The sequence below is a fragment of the Anastrepha obliqua genome, chromosome 3, assembly GCF_027943255.1.
Source record: "Anastrepha obliqua isolate idAnaObli1 chromosome 3, idAnaObli1_1.0, whole genome shotgun sequence".
Taxonomy (NCBI): domain Eukaryota; kingdom Metazoa; phylum Arthropoda; class Insecta; order Diptera; family Tephritidae; genus Anastrepha; species Anastrepha obliqua.
Genome location: NC_072894.1, coordinates 83,192,704 through 83,215,856, shown reverse-complemented (window position 1 = coordinate 83,215,856; position 23,153 = coordinate 83,192,704). Strand labels below are relative to the sequence as shown.

General features: G+C 34.3%; 1 protein-coding gene across 4 annotated transcripts in view; it reads right to left on the bottom strand.

The window, feature by feature from the left end:
- The window catches only part of LOC129242751 (potassium voltage-gated channel protein Shab), a 164,112-nt gene that overhangs the window by 81,443 nt on the left and 59,516 nt on the right, over window positions 1–23,153 (bottom strand). The gene's annotated exons all lie outside the window — the stretch shown is intronic.

Here is a 23,153-nt window from a genome sequence, read left to right as displayed (position 1 = left end):
TAGCTCACTTTTTCCCCTAAAATTTTTGACTTATCTGCGGCAAAAATATTTTTGTTTGTGAATGCGAAATGTCTCATTTACACAATTTTTGTAATTGTTTTTCAAAATTACAATGGCTGAACTTAATGAAGAGATAAACGCTTTGAAATGAATCGCAATAGATTACTCAGCATCAGGGGAGAAAGATATCGGACAAATAATAAGTTATTTTACATTTTAATACAATTCTCTTAGCAAGTGAAACTTTACAGTTCATACTTTGTAATTTTTTGTATATGGAAGAAAATACACAACAATTATAAAAAATTTAATGGATTGTAAAACTGCAAATATGATGCAAATTTGTTGATTTATTTAATTTGCGCAAAGTAGAAGAATGAGCTATATTTTCATAAAAAAAAGAATTATTAACATTAAATAAGAATTAATTAATATTAAAAGAATTACTAATATTAAAACTTGTCAACAAGTCCCGGTGCTATATTTATTTAGCGTCCTATATATGCCAAGTTGTTATAAGAGGATAGTTAAAGAAGCACGGGAAACTGTTGAACAAATTTAAAGCAAAATGATAAAAAAGGCGTTTTTTATTTAAGCTAGGTAGGTAGGTAGGTAGGGTGGTTGTCGTAAGACGCACTTAGACCTTCGGCAGGTCCATTGTGATGCCACTGGAGCTTATCCTTACTCTACGTGTTCCCTTTCAAACCATCTGGTTGCTTTAATAAACGAGCAGAGCTTCGTTAGCTTTAGATGGGCTATATCCGCTACATCGGTTAAAAATGCTGTATCGAGGGTGCGCAGCCTTCTCCTAGCTAGGCTTTCACACTCACATAAAAGGTGTCTGACTGTTTCCTCTTCTTCTGTATTTAGACAGCTTCTACAGAAATCGAAGTAAGGTAGTCCTAACCTTCTAGCGTGGCTGCCTATTAAACAATGACCTGTTAAAACACCTATCATTTTTCTTATAGATTCCCTGTTGAATCTTAGCAAGATCTTCGATCGACCGCTGTTCCAGTTCGGCCATGTCTGTCTGCTTAGTTCGCAAGTTGTGAGGTTTTGCCAGATTGTATTTACCTTTTTGATGGTTTCCCTGTCTATAAGTAATTTACAAGTGGCTATAGGTATGGGTAGCAGTTCCTTATCCGGTTCGAGATCGAGCGTTGTACCGGCTCTTGCAAGTTCATCCGCCTTACAATTTCCTGGAATGTCTCTGTGGCCCGGTACCCAGATAAGGTGCACTTTGTAGCACTTAGATACGTCATCTAGTAGTTTAAAACATTCTAGAACTGTTTTTGACGAGTGTGTTTTTGATTCCAGCGCTTTTATTGCTGCTTGACTGTCCGAGTAAATGAAGACTTCATTTGTGGATAATACTCTCGTTTTTATCTCTTTAAGCCCCTCTTTTATGGCAGTGACTTCCGCCTGAAATACACTGCAATGATCAGGTAAGCGGAATGATTGGCATACTCCGAGTTTGTCGGAGTAGACCCCTCCACCTACTTTGTTATCCAGTTTTGAGCCATCTGTGTAGATGTTTACTTTATTTATCTTAACAATGAGCCCGTTATCCCATTCCTCTTTGGAAGGAAATACTGTGACGAAGGATTTATACAAATTGATGTCCTTGGTTCAAGCTAAGATTTTTTTGTTTTTTGGATAAGAGACATGGCCTAATCCAAAATTATCGAACTGTTTCTCAGAGTGAAATCCCTTAATTATCTACCAATCGGTGAAGTTAAACTGAAGGTGAATTCCGATGAAGATTACGCGGATATGCCAACTCGTAGCAACAGATATCCAGGGTTGATAAAGCCAAAACCCTTACATGCTGCTCTGCTGGCAATCAAGCAAAATAAAAGGGAACCAATTGAATGAATTGAAGTCTGTACTTCCATTAGGGCAACACCAACAATGAAAAATTTAAATCAATATGATAATTTTGAAAAGATTTAAGTTATTAAATTACGAACCGCTATAATTAATTTAGCAACGGGCAAATTTTGGAGAAAATTTGAAAAAAAAATTATAAGTGAATATATAAAGTAATTACTTTTCTAATCAAAAAAGATCTTTCTATGAACAAGAACATGGGAAGGAATAATATCTATACGAATAAAGAGACAGTGTAAGAAGAATAATAGAATGAAATGCGAAACGACTTACCTACACTTTATTAAAAACAAAGCCATAAGCCTTGGCAGCTATTGCTCCTCTTTTCTTAATTGTACAATATAATAACAATTGTATTATTGTACTATTTATACTATCAATTGCCCACCATTTCTTAGTAAAAAAGCGAGAACTTAAAATTTTTTAGAATGATTGCTAATTTAAACACAAAATTCTGTTGAGTAATTATTCGCCTATAACAAAGAATTCGACAAATATATACATAACTTCTGCTCAAATATGAACGAGACGGTATCAATAAAACGGTCCGCGGATGACATATGGCAAAAATAAATTTTTTGTTTTTTGGTAGGACTGTTATAAGCTTACATGGCAAATTTCAGCGTGATATGTCACATAGGTTGTTTTCTGTGCTACTGTAAACAAGTCAAGCTCAAGTGTGTTCTTCGAATTTAACGATGGAAATTCAAAGAATTTGTTTGAAATTTTGTCATTCCAACAAAATTTCGGCTTCAGACGCCTTAAAAATGTTGCAGACAACCTATGGAGACTCTGCTCTATCGCGTGCACGTGTTTTCCAGTGGTACAAATCGTTCAAAGAGGGCCGTACATCGGTTGAAAACTTGCCTCATGAACGTCGTCCAGTAACATCAGTAAACGACGAAAACATCGGAAAAGTAAAGAAAATTGTGCTTGAAAATCGCACAAATCGCAAAATCGGTTAACGCTGAATATTATTTAGACGTTTTAAAGCGTTTGCGCGAGAACATTCGTCTTAAAAGGAAGGAATTGTGGGACAACAAGTCATGGTTCTTGCATCACGATAATGCACCAGCTCATACATCACGTCTTGTTCGCGATTATTTGAACAAAAATAATGTTAATATCGTTCCGCAAGCACCGTATTCGCCTGATATGGCTCCATGTGACTTTTTCCTGTTTCCCAAGCTCAAGTTGCCGCTCCGTGGAAAACATTTTGAGACAACGACAATACTAAACTTGAAGTCGACTTTTGCTGTTCAGATTTGCTTTAGCATCTTTCTTGTTGGGCTATGACTATGCGCCAATGATTCTTGCATAAGTTATCAACTGTAAAACGAATTAGCATTAAAAATTCCAAAACTCGCAAATAAATAAATCCCAACTACTCGCTTCGAAATTTTGTTAATTTGTATCGGAAAAGTGTAAACGTCCTCAATGTCTACAAAGAATTTTTTCTTTGATATCAAATATAGTATTTTGCGGTAATTAATTAAAAAGAAATATTTTAGTCTGTTAACTATTACATATTAATATACGAGTACAACGAGAGTGCTTCTCTCTTTTCGAATGCAATATATTGTAACAAAGTCAGTCCCTTTATGAGCTTTGCATATGTGTCAGTTGCAGGTAAGTCGGTACATGAAAGCTGGCGCCCCTCTGGGAAATGCGAAAGTACTATTAGTTTGTATTTATTCTTTATTTAAGTCAGCAACTACATAGTTTTATTATTGTTGTAGAATAGGTGTGGCGAACCTTCCGAAGTGCATGGGTTTAAAATGTTCTATAAATAATACCTCTCGAAATCAGGTGGTGTTTCCAACTGGCGCCAGTTAGAAACAACTGGCGCGCTCTGTTAAATTCGGCAAAAATCGCTAAAGCGGTTATCGCGCCAATCAAGAAAGAGAAAAACACCTCTCGAGAAAAACACCTCTCAAATACTAATGAAAAAATGGTAAAAGGTATGAATAAAATTATTCGAAATTAAATTTGCTCTGTCCAGTTCACAATACGTACATAAAATGCTGCAATCCGTGTCAATCGCGGGCTCTTTAAGATTACAGATAAAATTTTGTCGGACCCAACCGCAATGAACAGATTGTGCAACAAAAATGGCCTAGAAGACCAAATGTACTAAGCTGGGAATTGACGAACAAATCTTCTAGCCACAATCTAAAGGTGTTTCATACCGTTGTGTCGCCAAAGCATGAGCGATACCAATAAAATATAGTTTTATTGAAAGAAATATTTTGGAAAGTTTAGTGAACTTTTAGGCATTAGCGTAGAAGAATTATGCAGACGCTGGAAATAAATAGAAGGTCTTTCAAAAGTGGCGCCTAGATGTTAGTAGTGAATAATTCCTAGACGGCACCTGTTTTGTATGCCATCTTTGAACAAATGCCTTCTTTGACACAAATGTACAATTTTACACGCTAGAACAACGTGTCAAAACTATTATAACTTATTATGGAAATAGTTGATTTTTAAGAAAAAAAAACCTTTTGCAAAATTCGTGATTTTTTGGTGGAAATAATCGTTCGAGTATACAGATTTTTCGAAAAATCTTGGCCAAGTGAGCTAAGTACAAAAATTATAATAATATGACCCATCTTATTCAAAATTATGCCAAAGTATTATATGTACCTAAATGTTACTAGTTATACCTAAATATGAAACCGGATTTTTTCTAGAGCGATTTCTTGCGAAGTTTGAGACACACTTCATTTGCTCGATCTTTTTAAGTTTGAAGCTTTGAAAACCACAAGTAATTTAAAAATATTTATTGTAATAATTATTCTTGGTATTTCAAAAGCTAACAAGAAGGATAATATTATCCTTAGTCTTTTGAGGCATTGCACTCAAAGGATTGTACTACCAAGGCTGATATTTTCATCTTACAACAAATGTATTTAATCAGCACAAGGAGAGCGTCCACATTTTAATTATAAATCAACTCACAGTCGCAACCTTACACACCAGCAAGCAGTGCAGAATGGTCCATGATTCGCATCGCTGACCAACCGCTTCTCCTCCGGCTCCAACAACCTCGGAAGCTCAACCAGTCGGGGCATCACCTTCGTAAAATGAATAAGGAATTAACATTGGATCGTTAAGAAGGCTGGTCTTTTATATATGTAACCTCATGCTGTTTAGGCACTCGTTCACGAGAATTAATTTCGTGAAAATTTGGGCATGCCGGCAAGTGGTGGTCAGACGATACCAGTGGTCAAAGAGTTTCTGTGACGAAAGTTGGCTCTTGTGGGTGCCGCAGCTGCGTATCACTGATGGCTTTGGACCAATAACTCTCTCCGCCAATGAGAATCCAAACCAGCTCTATTTCTTTTAGTAGCGGCCCATTTTTTGAGCTTGCCGCAAAGAAGTGAGTAATACTGAGTAAATCCTGAGTGCACTCAATACGTAAGAACCACATAATAAGCTAAGTGAAAACACGGCCTCAACTTGTCCGAGGATAATAGAGAACTTTGAGGAATAACGGAGAGTATGAAGAGCGACAAAGGACATGTTTTCGAAAATGAAGATATGCCCTCATTGGAATCTTTAATGCGTTCTACAAAAATGTCGAGCGTCGTAGCGCAGAAACGCACCGTTGGGAAATAATTGATAATGCTAGAAAGAAAAGCCTTCTTCAGTCCTATGTTTTCGTGGGCTTGAAATTGACGTGGGTGCAATATTTCAAATGTTTCAACCTGCTGAATTGTTTGCGATTTTTAACCAAATTCATTGCGTATTTGCGTCTTCTTATCTGCTAATAATGTAATAGGCAATGCAACGTTTTAATGTTAAGTTTTAGTAAACTTGTTGGCTTGAAGTACACTATTTTGATTTTCTCATAGTTCTCAAAGATGTACCTGCACAATTGAAACAATGCTATTTTGCTCTATTTACTCCGATAATCCATCAAAGTGGATTCAGTTAGTTTTTCGGTTGAAAACGCGTGAGCAAAATTTTTACGGAAATATATGATACCTACACAAATAATTTCATTGCTCATAAATGTGAAAGATTTACACGTTTCTTTAAGAAAGATTTGTACGTTTCTGTTAGTAGTCAACCATTTGTATTGTTTGCTCAGGTTCGGTATTCATCCTACTTTCAGATTAGGTGTTGCTGTCTACGAAATCGGGAAAATTGCACTGTAAAATGCGCTTCAATTTTTTCGTAGTGGTCCAACATGTCACCAAGTGAAGCAACTACTACCAGGATGGTACTCGCACCATATTTAACTATTTCTTTAATCAAGACGCCTTTACATGGACTGTCCAGAGTGGCGCCAGCAATCTTGTTCACCGTTGGATTGAATGCCAGCGTACGCATTTCTAGTCATCCCCCGTATATAATATTGGTATTTCTCTGACTGTGTGCTGATCGTGTCTTAATTCTTTTTTACCGTTAATACGAATATATCTAGGCATTCGATTTTGTTTGTACACCTAATAAATAAGCATGTCGAAAGTATGTAACATTTCAAGTGCTGATTTAGTTGATCTCTAATTATAGTTGGTTTTATATTTTAATAGAGCATACATCGGAACTCGGAATGCAAAACTTTCAACATTAGCGAAAACCAAATGAAATTTCACTGAAACATAAAATTAAAATACATACTTATATGTTTATATTTAATGTAATTGCAGATTTCAAAGGCAAATGTAAGGAGTAAAAGTTGGAAATTTATTAGTTAGCTAAGTAAGATTTGAGCGTAGTTAAAACCATTGTCCCTAAACGCGAGTTAATAATGTGTGTGTATGCATGAGCATATGTGTGTGTATAACCCGTATGTTTGGGAATGTGTTCTCTTATGTACAGTGAGTGTTAATGAAAATCGTACAACTATTTTTTTTCTTTGCAATTTTTTTCTTGATTAGTACTTTATAAAAATATGGTTTATATTCTAAGAAAAAATATAACTTAAAGTTCTTAAGTTTTTAACATCTTAAGAAAAAGTTAAATAAAATAATTGTATTAAAAAAAGAAAAGAAAGACCAATACAGTTCCTAGAATTTTTTTCGCGCATGGACTTCTGTTGTACATTAAATTATTGTATTAGGCGATGAGAGCTTGAGGCGACTACCGTTCACGATAGAGGGAATACATAATCCAATAATCGGCTTGCAGCGAGTTTGAAAGAATGTACTGATTTGCTGAGGTAACAGGGAATGTGACAGCGCTTTGTTTACAACAGTGGTCGGCAGAAACTGATATTGTGTTCGTCATGTACAGTAAAATCATGCCCATGTTACTTCATTGCCATCTGAACAACGACTGATTGGAAGGATGATTACATCCAACTAACCTCACTACAAATTTTATTTTCATTTCATTCGCCTCTCTCTGTGACAAATCCACTATGACTGTTACAGTCAAAGTTACGCTCACAACTTTGTTTCGAATGGCCAAAGCTTGTAACACATCATCGGTGACTACCTTTGATCATTTACAAGTTATGAGGATTTTCAATGACAACCTTCCATATTTTCTAAATAGAAACCACAATTACAAAAAAAAAAAAAATTATGTAGCTGCACAACTTACTATTTAACTCACCGTGGTGTGGTGTGGATATTTATCAATCGAGACTAGAAAGCTTTGCTTTTGTTCATGTATTAGTGTGTGTGTGTGTGGATACATACTAGCAAATGTGTTTGTTGCAATGAGCACGAAATACACGGCAACACTAATATTATACAGCTTAATACATATATATGTATGTGTGTGTAGCCCTGGGACTCTTTCATAAACGAATTAATCACAATAGAGATTTTGATATTTGTGACATATGTATATTCATACGATGTAATGAATTCATATATTTGCAGGCTTGTCTTTCACTACATACATTGGATTGGCAAGTCCGGCGCGAAGGGATGAAGAATATTTCACTTTTTAATTTACATATGTACGTCTTGAAGTCTACATTTAATAATTTTTATTAAGAAAATAAAAGTGAAATTAAAGGTTTCCGTCACGTTCTGTGCTTCGAATCATCTGCCCGTTGGAGGTACTGTTCTGTTTCTCTTCATTGTACTAAAGTTCGTCAAATATGCAGGATTACATTTCAGTTAAAGTTTAAGTTTAAAAATTTCTTTCACTCCTGGTATTCTTTTATCCACCTGTTTTTGCTATGCAAACTATCAGACCCCAGTCCTCTCTCTCTGTCCTTATAAGTATAGTATACCTTTTTGTGAGTATAAATTTGTGTTTCGGAATATGAATGAAACATTTTTTTTTACGCATGCAATAATACACATCATCCATGTGCGCTAACCTTGCCAACATGTGCCGCCTTAACTATTTAGTAATTGCCTACAACTTAGATTACGTATAACTATCATCCGCTTTTTCATAAAAAATACATACATAAGTCTCTATAATTGTATGTAAAATTTATAATATTACATATATTACTATAAAACAAGTAGTTCATACTTGCAGCCTAATTTTTTTGTGTATAAAATATTTTCAAGCCTTGGAATACGATAATCATTTATTTCAATACACTTGATTTCATTTTTTTATTTTTATTTTTATTATATTTGTTTGGTGTTCGGTAAATGGAATGACATTTATGTGTTAATTACATACTTCGCGTTTATTTGTATGTAAGTATATACATATATAATTAACTATTACTAAATTCACTACGAACAGAAATAACCGCTTGCAAAAAATTCAAGTTGTTGCATTTTGCTTTTGCAATTCTTCGATTTGAGTGGAAAGCATTTTCATGGAAGAATAATTGTTATAATGGAAGCGTACGCATGTACATACATATAGTAGGAGTACACATAACGCATATGTGCACATTTGTATGCATAAAAAGCGCGCTTATGCATTTTTCTACAAACGACTATGCTCACGACGAGTATATATGTAAGTGGTAACGATTTTTTGCTTGAGAGTTTAGTGCCATCTCAGCATTTTAATTCAATATTTCATTAACTTCTAGTACATACTATTACTTTTTTCGCCTTTGTTACACACTTTTGTAGTGTTGTAGCGATCAAGCACTTGCTATACATTCACAGGTAAAATGCTTGGCGAAACTTAAGTGCTCAAGTTGATACTGGCAAATACTAAGGTAAGTAGGTAAGTAAGTTGGTATGACTCTATACGTAAGAGTATACAGAGATTAGCATTTAACTCAACAGGTTTGAAACTCTTTAATACATTTCTAGTTTTATTACCGTTTGTACGTGTGCGTGTTTGATGTAGCATTACATGGAAGTTCTAGTTGCGTATAAGAATATGTGTATATGTGGGTGTAATGTTTTCACTGTATGAGATTGTTTGAGTGTAGATGTTGTCATGTTCATAGATATTTATTACTACAAACACTTGTCTTTGCGCGCTTTTTCAAAACACTTCAATTCTACTTGTAGTTTGTTTTAGTATTTGTTCGTTGCTTTGTATGTACGTATGCAGTATCGGTATGCAGATGGCTGCTAGCAGTAGACGTAACGATAGTTGTTTGTGTTGTTGTTGTATCAGCAGCATTACGGTTGATGAGAGTAGCCGCTTACGTTTGGGCTGAGTTACTACGAGTGAAAATTATCTACTGTCCTCATTGTCGCTGGAACTGTTCTGATTTTGTGCCTCACGTTCCTCCAATAGGCTGCGGTTTAGTTCTTGTATGCGTGCTGAGAGCGCGCGTCGGCGAGGCGTACTGAACGTTGGTGGTGGTGGTTGTTCGATTAAAGTATTCTTCTCCCCTGTGTCAATAACCGGGAGGTGCAATTAAGCGGTTTCCGGTAAATCGTGACCATCAGCAGGTGGCAAATGGTGTCGAGAGAAGTGCGACGAAAATTAAGTGTGATTTTAGGCGCCAACAGTGTAAATGGCGAATGATTGCATGAGCACCAGCCATTTTTATGGTTTTTGTTTTTATATTTTTTGCAGGAAAATTTAAATTGGTTTACAATTTTTTTTTGTATTTTGATTAGTAGTTATAATATAACAGTTTGTTGTGTGTGGTCGATGAGGGGTCATTATTAAATATATTTACAGCGTGTTTTCGACGAGAATTGATATATATTTGTGTTTTTGTTTTTTTGTGAGTTAAGTATACGGGAGTGTAGGTGTTTGTAATGATGATGCCAGTGGTGGGAATATTTTGTTGTTGCCCATAGCAGTGTGTTGATTTTGTGCGAAATGATGATTATGGTAATTTTTTGTTGCAGTAGCAATGTAAGTGATATTCAGTATGAGCATAACGATGATGGTGGTTGGAAGCGAAGTTCGCAATTATGAACGTTTTACGCAGAGAAAGAAGGAAAGAAAAAGAAAGAAGATTTTACAGTTTTTTCTTTAGTGAAATGATAGCTTTTCTTTACACATACACTTAATAAATTTGCTTGTGTAAATGCATGTACTATCTAACTACTTATACAAATGTACTATATTTTTTAATTGTATTTTTTTCCAACAAAAAGCCGTATTCGGCAATAGAACAGCGCTAGTAGAGGAGCAGTCGAAGCGGGGTGACGGTGTTGCGGTGTGTTGTGTTTTATATTCAGCGATTTATTTGTAGCACAATTTTTATTATTATTACTGCACAAAAGTAATATTGCCTTAGAAATGTTTTTTAAAAAATTCTATAAGTTGGAAATTATTAAGACAATAGGACTTACAAATACTGGGTCTACTATATCGAAAACTATTAAATGCTATTCAAAAATGCATGAAACGTGACTACAAATTTTAACTTTTTCTGAAATTTCATATTTGTAATATTCATGCAATTAATAATTCTATTGAAAATGAGGAAAAATGAACTATCACAAAATTTTGATTACTTTTTATTTTACGCAAGTCATGACAAATATCAGAAATCGCTATTTAGTTCATACCAATTTCTTATTCTAGCTCATAATCTACTTGGGTTGATCTAAAGTACCAGATTTCACTCAACAAATTCAGCACTTGAAAATCGCATACTCTTTTCTCACTTTTAATGCGGGTTCACGTATGAAACGGTCAAAGGGTTTATGTATGTATAGTATTGGCTTATAGAAAAATGAAAAAAAACCGAATTAATTAAGTTACTACTAAATTTCGGCTATTTTTCAATTTTATTGAAGTGAATGCCAACTAGAAGTCAAAGCCGAAAAAGGGAGTCTAAGAGGAACAAGAAAAATGTACTTCTTATGTAATTGTTGGGACGCATAATTAATTTTGACGCATGTATGTAAATAAATAGAACTATGAGCTGCCTGCAAAAGCAAACAAAACGTATATGCAGACATACAACGCAATGAAACAAATGTTTGTAAATAAACTCATAATAAACTTGAAGCGAAAAATCGCCAATTATGATTTACATAAAAATTAACTAATTATTCTAGTAATACTTATAATAGTAAAATCATAGTAAGTTTATGTATTTCATTTCTCTATATCTCCTTCATAAAATCTAGGATAGATTTATTAATATTGGCACATTGTGCATATACATACATACATGTACACTATATCATAAAATATATACCTACATATGTATATGAACCATCTCGTTTGTGTTATTTACAGCAGCTACTGACCTTTGGCGTCCTACATAAAGCTGATGCTATGTGGGCCCATCTTGAATTCCGTGTACTTAAAAAATATAAAGCTTTTTGCATTCAAATATTTACAGAATTTCGTGTCATTGCTTTAGGAAGTTCTAATCCACATAGCTTTCTCTCTGCTCTCTTGTCCAAAAAAAGTACGTAAATCTAATGAAGGTGTTGGAAAGCAGTAGCTACAATATTTAGATACCACTTTGCGCTTCATCCTAATACAGTGGTACATATTCGTTTAAGAGCACTTAACTTATTTCAGAACTTCCGAAACGCGATTTAGAGTCCTCTATTACTTTACAGAAACTAAGCGAAATACCTAAAGGAAAGTAAAGACTTGGGAAAGAAGAGTATTCAACTGACTTTTATTATATGTAAAAGCAAATACTCAAATCGCAAAATTAGACAACTAATTAAGCTAGCTGAGTCTGTCACCTGCCTTAAAAAAGTTATGTTGCAAACAAACATTGTGAAAAAGACGATAAAATACAAGGTAAACAAAAATAAGTCAATGTTACTCAAACACAAAAGAAAAAAATAATAATCTGCCAGTATTGAAAAATCATGTATCCCGTGTGTATTTTGCGAACGACACTTTTGATTAAATGGAAGCAGTGGATTTCTCGATACCTGTTGCAACTAAATACTCGATATTTTTTACCCAAAGTGAGTAGTTTTCATTTAATTTAATTATTTCTCAGGAAAGCGCAGAAAAGATGGAGCTCCATTTGTTCATGTGCTATTTCAAAAACGCTTTGGCCCCGATACAATATACCAAGGTCTCAGAAAGTCCTTTGGACTCCTCGCCATTCGATTTCCAAACTGGTAGCTGTATTTACCGGTCACTGCACGATCGGGACACATGCTGTAAATGTCCGGGTTTGGCAGTTAGACGAGTAAGGTCACTGGGTGCTCTTTTCTTCGACAGCCTGGGGCGGTGCGTCCACATAAATCCTATCAATCTTCTGCATTATGGGGTTAGGGGTAGTCAGAATTAAAAACAAAATGTTTTTTTTGCATTTTTTTAAAGTATAATACAGGTATCCCTTGTATAACGCGGTCTTATACAACGCGGTTTCGATATAACGCGATTTGGAAAAAGTAGGTTTCAGTACAACGCGAAATTTAGGCTTATATAACGCGAAGGGGAAAATACATAATTATAAAATCTGGTAACACTAATTTGCGTACCACATGTTTATAATATGTAACGTATTTTTAATGTAAGCCGGGAATTACCCTTTTTTGCCTTAGATAGATAGAATACATATTAATCTAGCACCTTATTACGAAATTGAAATGGAGCTTAAAAAACCACCCACGAAAAACTGATAACAGATTTTGCAATTATAAAACCAGTAGAAGAACCACAAGGTCCCACAACTAGTTTCTTATCCAATAGCGAAAACTATGTTGAAGAAATATCTTCTGATGAAGCTATTGCTCCCCCAAAACGCTCACGTGCAAAGATCTTTGAAGACAGTGAAACAGATTAATTACCATATGAAGTTTGAAGAATAACAATAAAGTTTTTAATAAACCTTTAATTTGTTTTAGTTTGTTTTTTAATTTTTTAATGTGCACATAATTATTTAAATTTTGTTTTTTGAATTTTGAAATATGTATGTACATATGTATTATTATTCATATCTTGTGTTTTTAATTGTATAAGAAAGTCTGAACTTTAGTATTGAGTTGAAATATATGTGCATCTGTTATTTTGTATGTATTTTATTAAAAAAAAAACCTATTGGAACATAACCCCCAAATTTATATGAAAACTATGTTTTAGATAACGCGGAATTACATAACGCGCAATTCTTCTGGAACGTAACTATCGCGTTATATGAGGGATACCTGTATCTTAAAAATATTGTGTGAAAATTTGAAGTGAATCTGACAAATACTTTTCGAGGTATTCAACAATTAACAAATGACGCTCGGGCGCTCCGGAGCGGAGTAGCTAGCATCAGCTGCAAGCAACCGACTTCTCGGGAAAGCTTAAATCAACTAGTATGGAAAATATGCCCAAAAACGGTAAATACTAGTTTTACTATCGTACAAATTGCTGCATACATAGTTACTTGTATATTCAAGGAAGATATAATGCCATTATTGGTTATAATGAATACACTGCGACTTAATTGTTGGCCTAATTCTCATTGGTATGCTGAAAAAATGGATGCTGCACGTATGAAAGTGGCAGATAAGCACGCTAACGATAACACTCGAGAAGGTATAATGCTACGAAGGCAACAGCAAATCGATATTTTGGAAGGTGCTATGACGGCTAAAGAACTATTATATGGCCCAGAAATAGATCCCACAGTGTAAGTAATTAAATAATTCGTATAACTCTACATAAATCGATAGCAAAACTTTAAATGCATTTTTCTCAAAACTATGTTTTTTGAACTGGTGATCACTGTAACTTAAAAGCCGCTTTGTAGATTTCAATAAAGTTTATACTGCTTTTGAAAAACATAAAAAACTCGTGCCTGGCATAGGATTTTTTTTTTAATTCCCGGTTTTTTTCTCGAAAATCTGTAAATTTTGAAAAAAAGCTTCTATCGGGCACAAGATTATCTATTAATAAAACTAATTTCTCTTGTCCGATTGATTTTAGATGAATCTCCAAGGACTTGTGATGATCACCGTAAGGGACTTCTGGAGAGAAGAAACGGGCTCCACACAAACACCGATAACTTTTACAATTATTACTTTTTTTTTTTTTTTTTTTGCTAAATTCAAGTCGAACATGATGTACTAACGCTAGATTTTTACTTTTGTAAAATAAAGCAATTGACTAGCAAAAAAATTATTTAAAATCATAATGTTTTCGAGCCTGTGACTACCCATAACTCTTTATATCAACAGCTCTGGCAGGCTGTAGATATCTGCCTCAAAATGGTATCGAAACGGCGCATTAGTGCTACTTGAGGAGTAACAGACTGACACTTCAACTATTTCACCTACCTGCCCTAATAGTTTTTAAGGAGGCCGCCGTAGCCGAATGGGTTGGTGCGTGTCTATTATTGTGCCTATTATTATTGGGTAGTGCCCCGGACACGAAAAAGTATTTTTCTAATAGCGGTCGATATTTATTCAGTACTCAATACTTTATTTCAATGCCAGAATCAAGTACTCGTAAAAGTATCGATGTCAGGTTGTGATCGAATGAATCACTAAGCACGACTATAATCTTTGTTTTCTGCTTTTTAAGAAAAAGTTTTCCGCACTTAGAATACTCAGATGTGTGATTTGATTTTGTGACTGACTTTTAATTAAAGATACTCGTAGTTGTTATATATTTTGTAGTGTAAATCTATTAATTCGATTTTTTACGGGTTGAATAAAACAAAGTTTTTTCACAAACTATAAAAACAAAACGATTTCCATGTTAAGTACACCATTTTATCAGCACAGTTAGCTCAGCAAGTATAATAAACGTAAATATTTAGAATATTGTCTGCGCTCATTTTCGTGGTACTCTCTTTATTCAGTCCCTCGGATACCGAATAAAAAAAAGGAAATCAATGAATTATTAAGTAATATTTTTATGTTTCGTACTTTCTAAAATTAGTTGTAAAAGTAGTAAATGCAAGCTAGTCCCGGGTATGGGAACTGAAAAACTCCAATATCCAGTGATCCCGGGACTGGCAATATTTATTTATATAAGCAAAATATTTTTATTTATATATATATTTTATTTATTTACATATATAAATATTATGTTAGTAAAAAATTAACTTTCTTTTATGGAATATGTCTATAAGTTTTTGTCATAATCTTAACATTTTTTGCTTACTACTTACTTTTGAAAACATTTTGTATTTTAGTTTCATTTTGGTGTATTTCTCCATTCCCTAAACAAGGGTTGTTTAAATCCTACGCAGTTCTCAAGAAAAGAGTTCGCTTGTATATGTTACTATAGAGGCCTTATTATTTTTCCTTCTCTCTACAAGACGCGGCAGAAGAGTTCTATTAATGAAGTGATACTATTAAATGTGAGACACCCTATCTGTTGTTTTCATTATTTCTACTAAAAATGTTGCCAAAAAATATTTATTAACGAATAGCTGATTACCTCTTACTCCGGTGCTGGCTCTAAAAGAAAGGTGCCCCTGCGCTCTTGTATGTTGTCGATGTAGTAAACTTATCAGATAGATTTCAAAATTTTAACTAAACTTTTGTCTAAAAGTCTCGAACTATTCTATAACAAGATCCAAATAACTCAGCAATTGAGGCCAGATGACAATTTATTCGTTTCAATTTGTCAGATTGTGCTTCAAAGTAGTTCGAATTGGATCGCGAAATTGGCGAAAAAATAATGCCGATGTATATAATTGTCAGCGTGTGATTGCTCACCAGCTCCTAAAACATCATATCGGTCATCACAGGGCAACCAAAAAGATGATCAAAATTTGTAACTAATTCACCTAAAGTCCCAAAAGTCCTTAGGTTTAAAAATGGAACCGAAATCTTCGCTGTAGATTTGCTTTACAGATATTTTCTTTATTTTAGAAATACATTTATAAATTAGCTAAAGAAGTGGGATTTTTTTGAAAAGAAAATTATTTAAATTAATTATTAAATTCAGTATAAAATGTATATGGACCGATATTTTTTAATCGCACCATTTAATATCCCTCCACAAATGTAAAAGATATTATGACCAATGTTTTGTTGGAAAAATATGAAATTGGAAAAAAATGTTAATAATTAAAAAGACAAAAATATTTATTTCATTTTTTTACGTTTGGTATACGTTTTTGGACATTCATGACGGGAGTTAAAAGAGGAGATTAAATACTATATGAAGATCTGTAAATATTTTATACCAATTTTTGGGGAATGTGCATTTTCAATGGTAGTTTTCAAAGCTGGTAAATATTAAAAAAGAAGTAAAATTAAAAAAAAAAGTAGGTATCTCATTTTTTTATATATTATATTTTTTTATATTTGTTTTTGGGCCATCCTAATGTTCTTACTTACTATATCTACATATTATCATGATGGTTTGAGAGCTCCCATAAGCGGTCGCTTATGATTGTATTTTATATATTGTTTTGTAAGTCCCGTGAAAGTGCCTAAAGGCGAAGTAATGAAGCGCCGGACGGCAGGCATAGCAATTTGATGGGCAGTTGTCAAAATATTATAACAATCAGCTGTTTGTCAATTGGAATTAATTTTAAAGTATCAGAGAGTGAATGAAAATAAGTAATTGAATAATTTTTGTAGTATAAATTATGCACGGTTAGCTGAACTTTATAAAATTAATTGAGATGTACAAATTACTTTACTTTCAATCAAAATCAACTTTCATTCCGTAGCGCTTTTTGATAGTTGCCCCATAATTTTTGCTTTCTCGTTTTGTTTCGGCATTTTTAGTTCTCACTTTAAATTGTACTTGAGGGTTGCTTTTAAAAGCGTCACCTTTGCAAAAATATGTGAGACGAGTTGTAATTCGATATTTTTTATTTGTTCTTTTTCCAGTGGGTTGAAAAACTCATCCCGGCCAAAAGATGGATTTAACTAAATTTTTTGATGCGATGATTTGTTTGATTTTTAATGTGGATTTCACAGCAGGAGTGCATTGATCAACTTATTACGACTGTTGGCGTTGAAGCACCACACTCAGCTACTGTGGAAAGCTGGCACAAATAATTCCAATGTGGCCGACGATCTTTGCAGTATGAATTTTGTAAAGACCGTCCAAAAACGGTTATGGTGACAGAAGCAATCGATGCTGTGCTGCAATTGATAATGCAAGATTGTCATGTATTAGGAGTATCGCAAGATAGAGGCATCCTTGGGCATTAGTGAGACCAGCACACGTGCAATATTTTAGAAACATGAATTTGATGATTGCTCAAAAAGAGCTCGTGTCGATTGTTTTAAAGAAATGTTGCAGAAATTAAGCCGCGGTGGGTCAAAGTACGTTTTGACATCATAAAAGGAAATGGACTTTCTATTTATGCATATGAGTGGGGAACAAAACAGTAAGCGACGTATGAGTGCTCCAAGACGAGCTTAATTTAATCTGTAAATATCCTCCAGTTTAAGAGAACGAATATTATTCATTCTAACGAAAACGGAACCCATGAGTGGTACACAATTATTTGTTTGCCAGAAGTTTTCGGAGAATTAAGGAAAACCAACCGCCGAAGATGAATCATCCTTTGCATTCAAGACAATGCGTGCTCTCACGTATCGGCGAACACAAATGAGTTTTTGAGCAATCAAAAGAGAGAACTAATGGACCATCTGCCTCATAGCACCAATTTGGACTTAGTGATTTCTCTTTGTTCACGAATATCAAAAATAAAATGCCTGAAAAGAGTGAAGAAATCGAAGGCCTTACACAGCTCAATTTGGAGATATCTATTTTTGAGTGAAAAAAGTATATTACTTTGAAAATTGGTTCAAGCAAATATACGAGTATAAATCAGCCGGTGGAAAAGAGTATTCCCACACTAACAGAAACAACACAAGGACGTTCACAGCAAAATACACTTGCCGAAGTGCCAACTAACAAACCGCCAGAGTAACGAAGTTGGTGTGAGTACCCCAATAGTTTAGTCGGGACTATAAAGTAACTCATTACGTAACTAACCAAGTGATTAGTTGTTGTCTGCTAGTTTTTCCCTAAGCTGTCCTAAACCAATACTGATTCCAATCAATGATGTGTTTATCTTTCAAAGTATTTAATTCATTACCCCTTCCGAATATGCACTAAATACCAACGATACGAATACATATATACATAAGTAGTAGATTTTAACAAAAATTTTGATATTTATTTTACATTTTTACTTACACATACTTACACATATTTACTACTATATATAAAAGTAAATTAACTGCTAGTAAAAGTGAAATTAATTATAAAAGAGGAATCTGCTTGGTGTATAGAATTCGTAAATGCTGCAAAATGGCTATTATTTTTAGAAATCGGTTTGTATGTATGTACATAAGTTTTAAATCTTACATCTACATTGGCATAGGTATAAGTATATGAAATTATTTGCAACGCGGTGTGTAAGCAAAAAGTGATTTTTCTTGCTGTACAAAGCTCGACATAAGAAGAATGAAAGAATTACTCTAATTGTGTAGTCACCTGCGATTATAGCGCTTAATGGTTGCTTTCCTATATTTGGCGCTTTTTGATTTTTACCTTTTGGATGTACGACATTTGTTTGCTTGCCTACAAGATACATAAATATGTACACAGTAAGTATGTTCATAAGTTTTTCTTACTTAAACTACTGGTGCATATAGACACATATGCAAGTAAGTATATACATATGTACATATGCACATATGTACCGTACGTGTAAACGCTTAAGTACGCTTTAGGGCGTACTTAATTGCCCTGAGTGATGTCATTTGCACTTTAACTAAGTTCGCTTTGCAAGGAATAAAAAGGAAGAGAAGCGTTTTGCACTTGAAACTTAGGTAATCGACTGCAACGCTGTTTGAAGCCATTTTACTATTTTTTGTTTTTGTGCTTAGCTACAAATGCTTTTTCCTGGCGTTTTTTACCAGTTGTGTTTTTGTTTTGTTTTGCTTTTTGCTACTTTTTATGCTTATGTGTTTGTATATGCAAATGTTTGTTTGCGTGTGTGTGTATGTGTTTGTGAATTTCCTATAGCAAGTGATTTGGCACTGTTTTATTGCTTGTTTGTTCTTTGTTGTTGCTTTCTTGATTGGTGTTGGTGTTTACCTAATGGTTATACGCTTAACGTTGGCTTACGGTCACATTATACCAACTTAATGCCATGTTAATGCGATGAATAAAGTGCAAAGGCATTTGCTTAATTAAAGTGATTGGTAGGCAGGCATTCGGGTAGGCACATTTTGTTTGTATTTTTTTCCGCCAATGTGTCATAACTAATGTACAGCACTGTATAGTGTGAATGGTCAATGGTGTCGCTGAGTTAAGTGTTGTCATTTACTACAGGCGTATAAATATATTGGTTCAGTGTTTTTCCCAAACTTTTTCTATTACTAGAAGTGGACGAAATTTATTGACAAAGAAGCGTTCTAGTGTATTAAATGCCACATGGTACATTTGTCGGTTCTGGTTAGTTTCAGAAAAAGATAATCTTTATAGAATTACATATTTGCTATTGGACTTGCCCCATCTTATCCTCTACTTATCGCCACTATTGAGAGCAGATGGCTCACATTGCTTGTGAAATCGCATGAAGTGTTTGTCAGAGATTCGGCCACTGAGTTTTAAAAAGTATTGGAAAATAGTTTTTTTGTTTGTTATACCTATGAAACCGGAATTCAGCTAAAGATGGCCCCAGGCTACATATGCATTATTTTTGAATTGCGTCAAATTAATGCTTTTTTTTGACTACTGCCAACGATTTGCAGTTAACAACATCGCAAGTTTATCACAGCAGCACAGTTTTTTCTTTGCTCATTTTGTCGAATTTGGTGTTTTCAAATTAAAATATAAGAACTACATTAATTTCGGTGTATTTGTACTCTAGTATGAGTTCCTAAAACCAGATAAAAGCGTTACAGGTCCACACTAACGGTCAAACTGAGACGTGCTTAGCAGCGAAAACGCAAAAAGAATCAAAATATACAACATTCCCATCACAAAAAAGGGTAGGCAAACGGAACGGAAAGTAAAACAAAGACGGGAATGGTAAAGAAGTTTAGCTGGGAAATGGTGTGCCATGTGGTGTCCCATTATACACCAAACTTAGTTTCATATGTTTTTGCCCTATTTTCATCAATCGGTCCTATACTTGCGAAGCAGCACTTCGTTTCTTACAAAGGCGTGGAAATATTATCTCCTTTAGCTAGCTGGTGTAGATAAAAGGGCACACACATTTTTGGCGACCCCTTGGGAGACGGGCAAAATACGTCGCCATTGCCAAGTGTGAGTGTGCGTGACTACCAATTGGGTGGTTCTGAGCTCGAAGCTTTCTGAGTAAATCAATTATTAATTTATAGAAAACATTTCCAAGGCTTTCACATATTATAGTTTGTTAAAAATACTAAATGTTTGACAGAATCTTTAGCGAACTCGCAGAATAACCAAACGATTACTTATTTATATATCTACTTTTGCGGCTATTACGCACACGAAAATATTACATTTAAATAGCTATTGCCATTACTTTGACGAATACGTATAATAAATATCTCAAAAAATCCGGTTTCATAGTTATACGCTTCATAATACTCTATTAGCAACCTGGACTTCAAAAGCAGCCTCAGACAGAGTGGTCTGATGAAAGAATTAAGCTAATAATTCATTTAGGAGCAGGAAAGATTTCTATGAAATTCTGAATACCTCAATGGCATTGTGAAAATAGTGATGAAACAGACATAACTAACTTAAAGGAAGTAAATACTTATTTTTGTATTCTTTACTATCATCGTAAAAAGCAACCTCGAAAGAAAATATTAGAATTATAGCTGATTCTCGAAGATGATTCTATTTTCTAGTCTCGCCATCGGGTTTCCCTAAAACAAAACAAAAACTAATTATTGAGGTACATTTAATGTTGTCGAAAATAGAAGCACTTTATGCTTCAATGGCTCCCTCCTTATGTTACTGCTGAAGCTCTCGCCATAATAAAGGTTATTAAACATACATCGTATAAAAAAGGGCAGTTTGTGATATATTCATATAGATTATCACCCGAGTCCGTGATCGATTCGTTAAAAACGTAAAGAAAATTAAAGTTATCTGGGTTCGCACACACAAAATAAATCCAAGGCAATAAAGACTCGGACTCACCAGCTCAAAATATGTACCTAATTCTGTCCATATTATCCCACTTAGCAGCAAAAAATTATCTCGCCAAATTAGAAACCCCACTTCCTCTCTTAAACTCAACTCTTGATCCCGTACTCTGTTTTAAGTCCCGAATGCAAAAACTCTGTTTATCTAACTTCATTTTCGAAATAACTTATTTGCTACTTTTACATTTTGCACCCGTTTAGAAATGAGTTCCCTAAACTAACCCAGCAATATCTCCTCCTACATGGCGCCTCCCGGCCTACATGTTGAATCTGTTTAGATCACCTAAAATATTATGTTCCTCTCTAGCCACAAAAATCGTTGACCGCTCTATATTCGCCACCTTGTCTGGTTTTTTCATAGATATAATTTTAAACAGAATTTTATAAAATTAGTTTGACTCTTTAAATGCCTAATGTATATCAAATACACAAGTATATCTCTTGGCTGGTAGTGTGCCATAAACGTAAGTTTTTGTATTTCGGAATGATGAGGCTGCTGAATTTAGCCATGTCTGTTTATCCGTCCGTGCGCTAGATAACTCGAGCTTGGTACACACATTTACCGTCTGAGCAGGGTGGTATTGGTATTGAAAATGGGTGAAAGCGGTTAATAGTCAAGTCCACCTTCAATATAACGGCAAATTAAAAAAACAAAAAAGACAATACTACTCAAATTTTGTGACAAACCCAAGAAAATAAATACGACGCAAGTAAAATTATTACAAGAGGGCGGTGCCACGCTCTCTTTTTGGGTAAAGCCGTGTGACTCGATAACGACTTAATAAAGCACGCCATCTATTACATGGTACATCTACACCCGTCATTGCGTGTTTGGCCAAGCTTCTCTTCCTATTTGTGATGACTGTCTCGATATTTTTTCACAACTGTATATGCTGCCTCCGACCGGCAGTTGGTTTTTTATGAGGGGTTTTTTGTGTTATTGAGATCGAATAAAAACCTCGCCCACTTTTTATATGGTAAGATTAAATTACCGTCCGTCCTTCCGTGTGATGTTAGCTATATACTCCAGCTATATCTCTCATTGCCTATGAACTTGCATGATTATGATAATTAACAGCCGGCCCAAATTAAGTTTTATTTGCGGTTCGTACCGACTTTATTACTTCCTTAATTGTTTTCGTTATGCAGGCAAATATATGGCGAACTTTTTACACCTCACTAAACTTCCGTCAATAATACAATAAGTTATTTTTTTCGTTGTAAGCAGTACGATCGCGCTGTTGAGATTTTACGTCGAGAAAACCCAGTAAATTTGAACAATGTGGGCAACTAACGGTGCGTTACTGATTGTTGGAGTCGCTCGTTCAGATTTACTGAAGCAAGTACATACACAGATCCTTTTAATGTAAACAGTACATTTTACAACAGATAGAATAATTTTATAAAAATGCAATAATACAAACATTGCAAAATTTAATATTTTATCGCGCTGCTTGGATCTTTTCGTACTGGGTTGTCCTGTTTGGGATTATGCGAAAGTGCTTTTTCAATACCTCTTGGGAGTCAAACGATTAAGCTACAACAGCTTTGAATATTTTTTTTTCGTGTTGTGTTTTTTAGAATTGAGTAATTTAGTGATTCGCGGCAGAACGGGCTAATTCGAGTTAAAAATCCGCGGTTAAGAGAAAACCCAAATAATTTTATTAATTTTCGCCAATATGCCTAGAAGCCTCCAGCGGTAACCTACTCGGTGGTAATTTTTTAGCCTTTTTTAGTGCTTCAGCTTGTTTTAAAGGAATAATTATTACTCTTTTAATAAATAAATAAATAAAAAGCTTACACCCGAACTTGCTATTGCCGTTGTATTGTGTTTTTTTAATTCATTTTTATAGCCAATACTAATTTAATTTCATATGCTTGTGTTGCAATTGTTTTTACAATTTTTTATTGAAA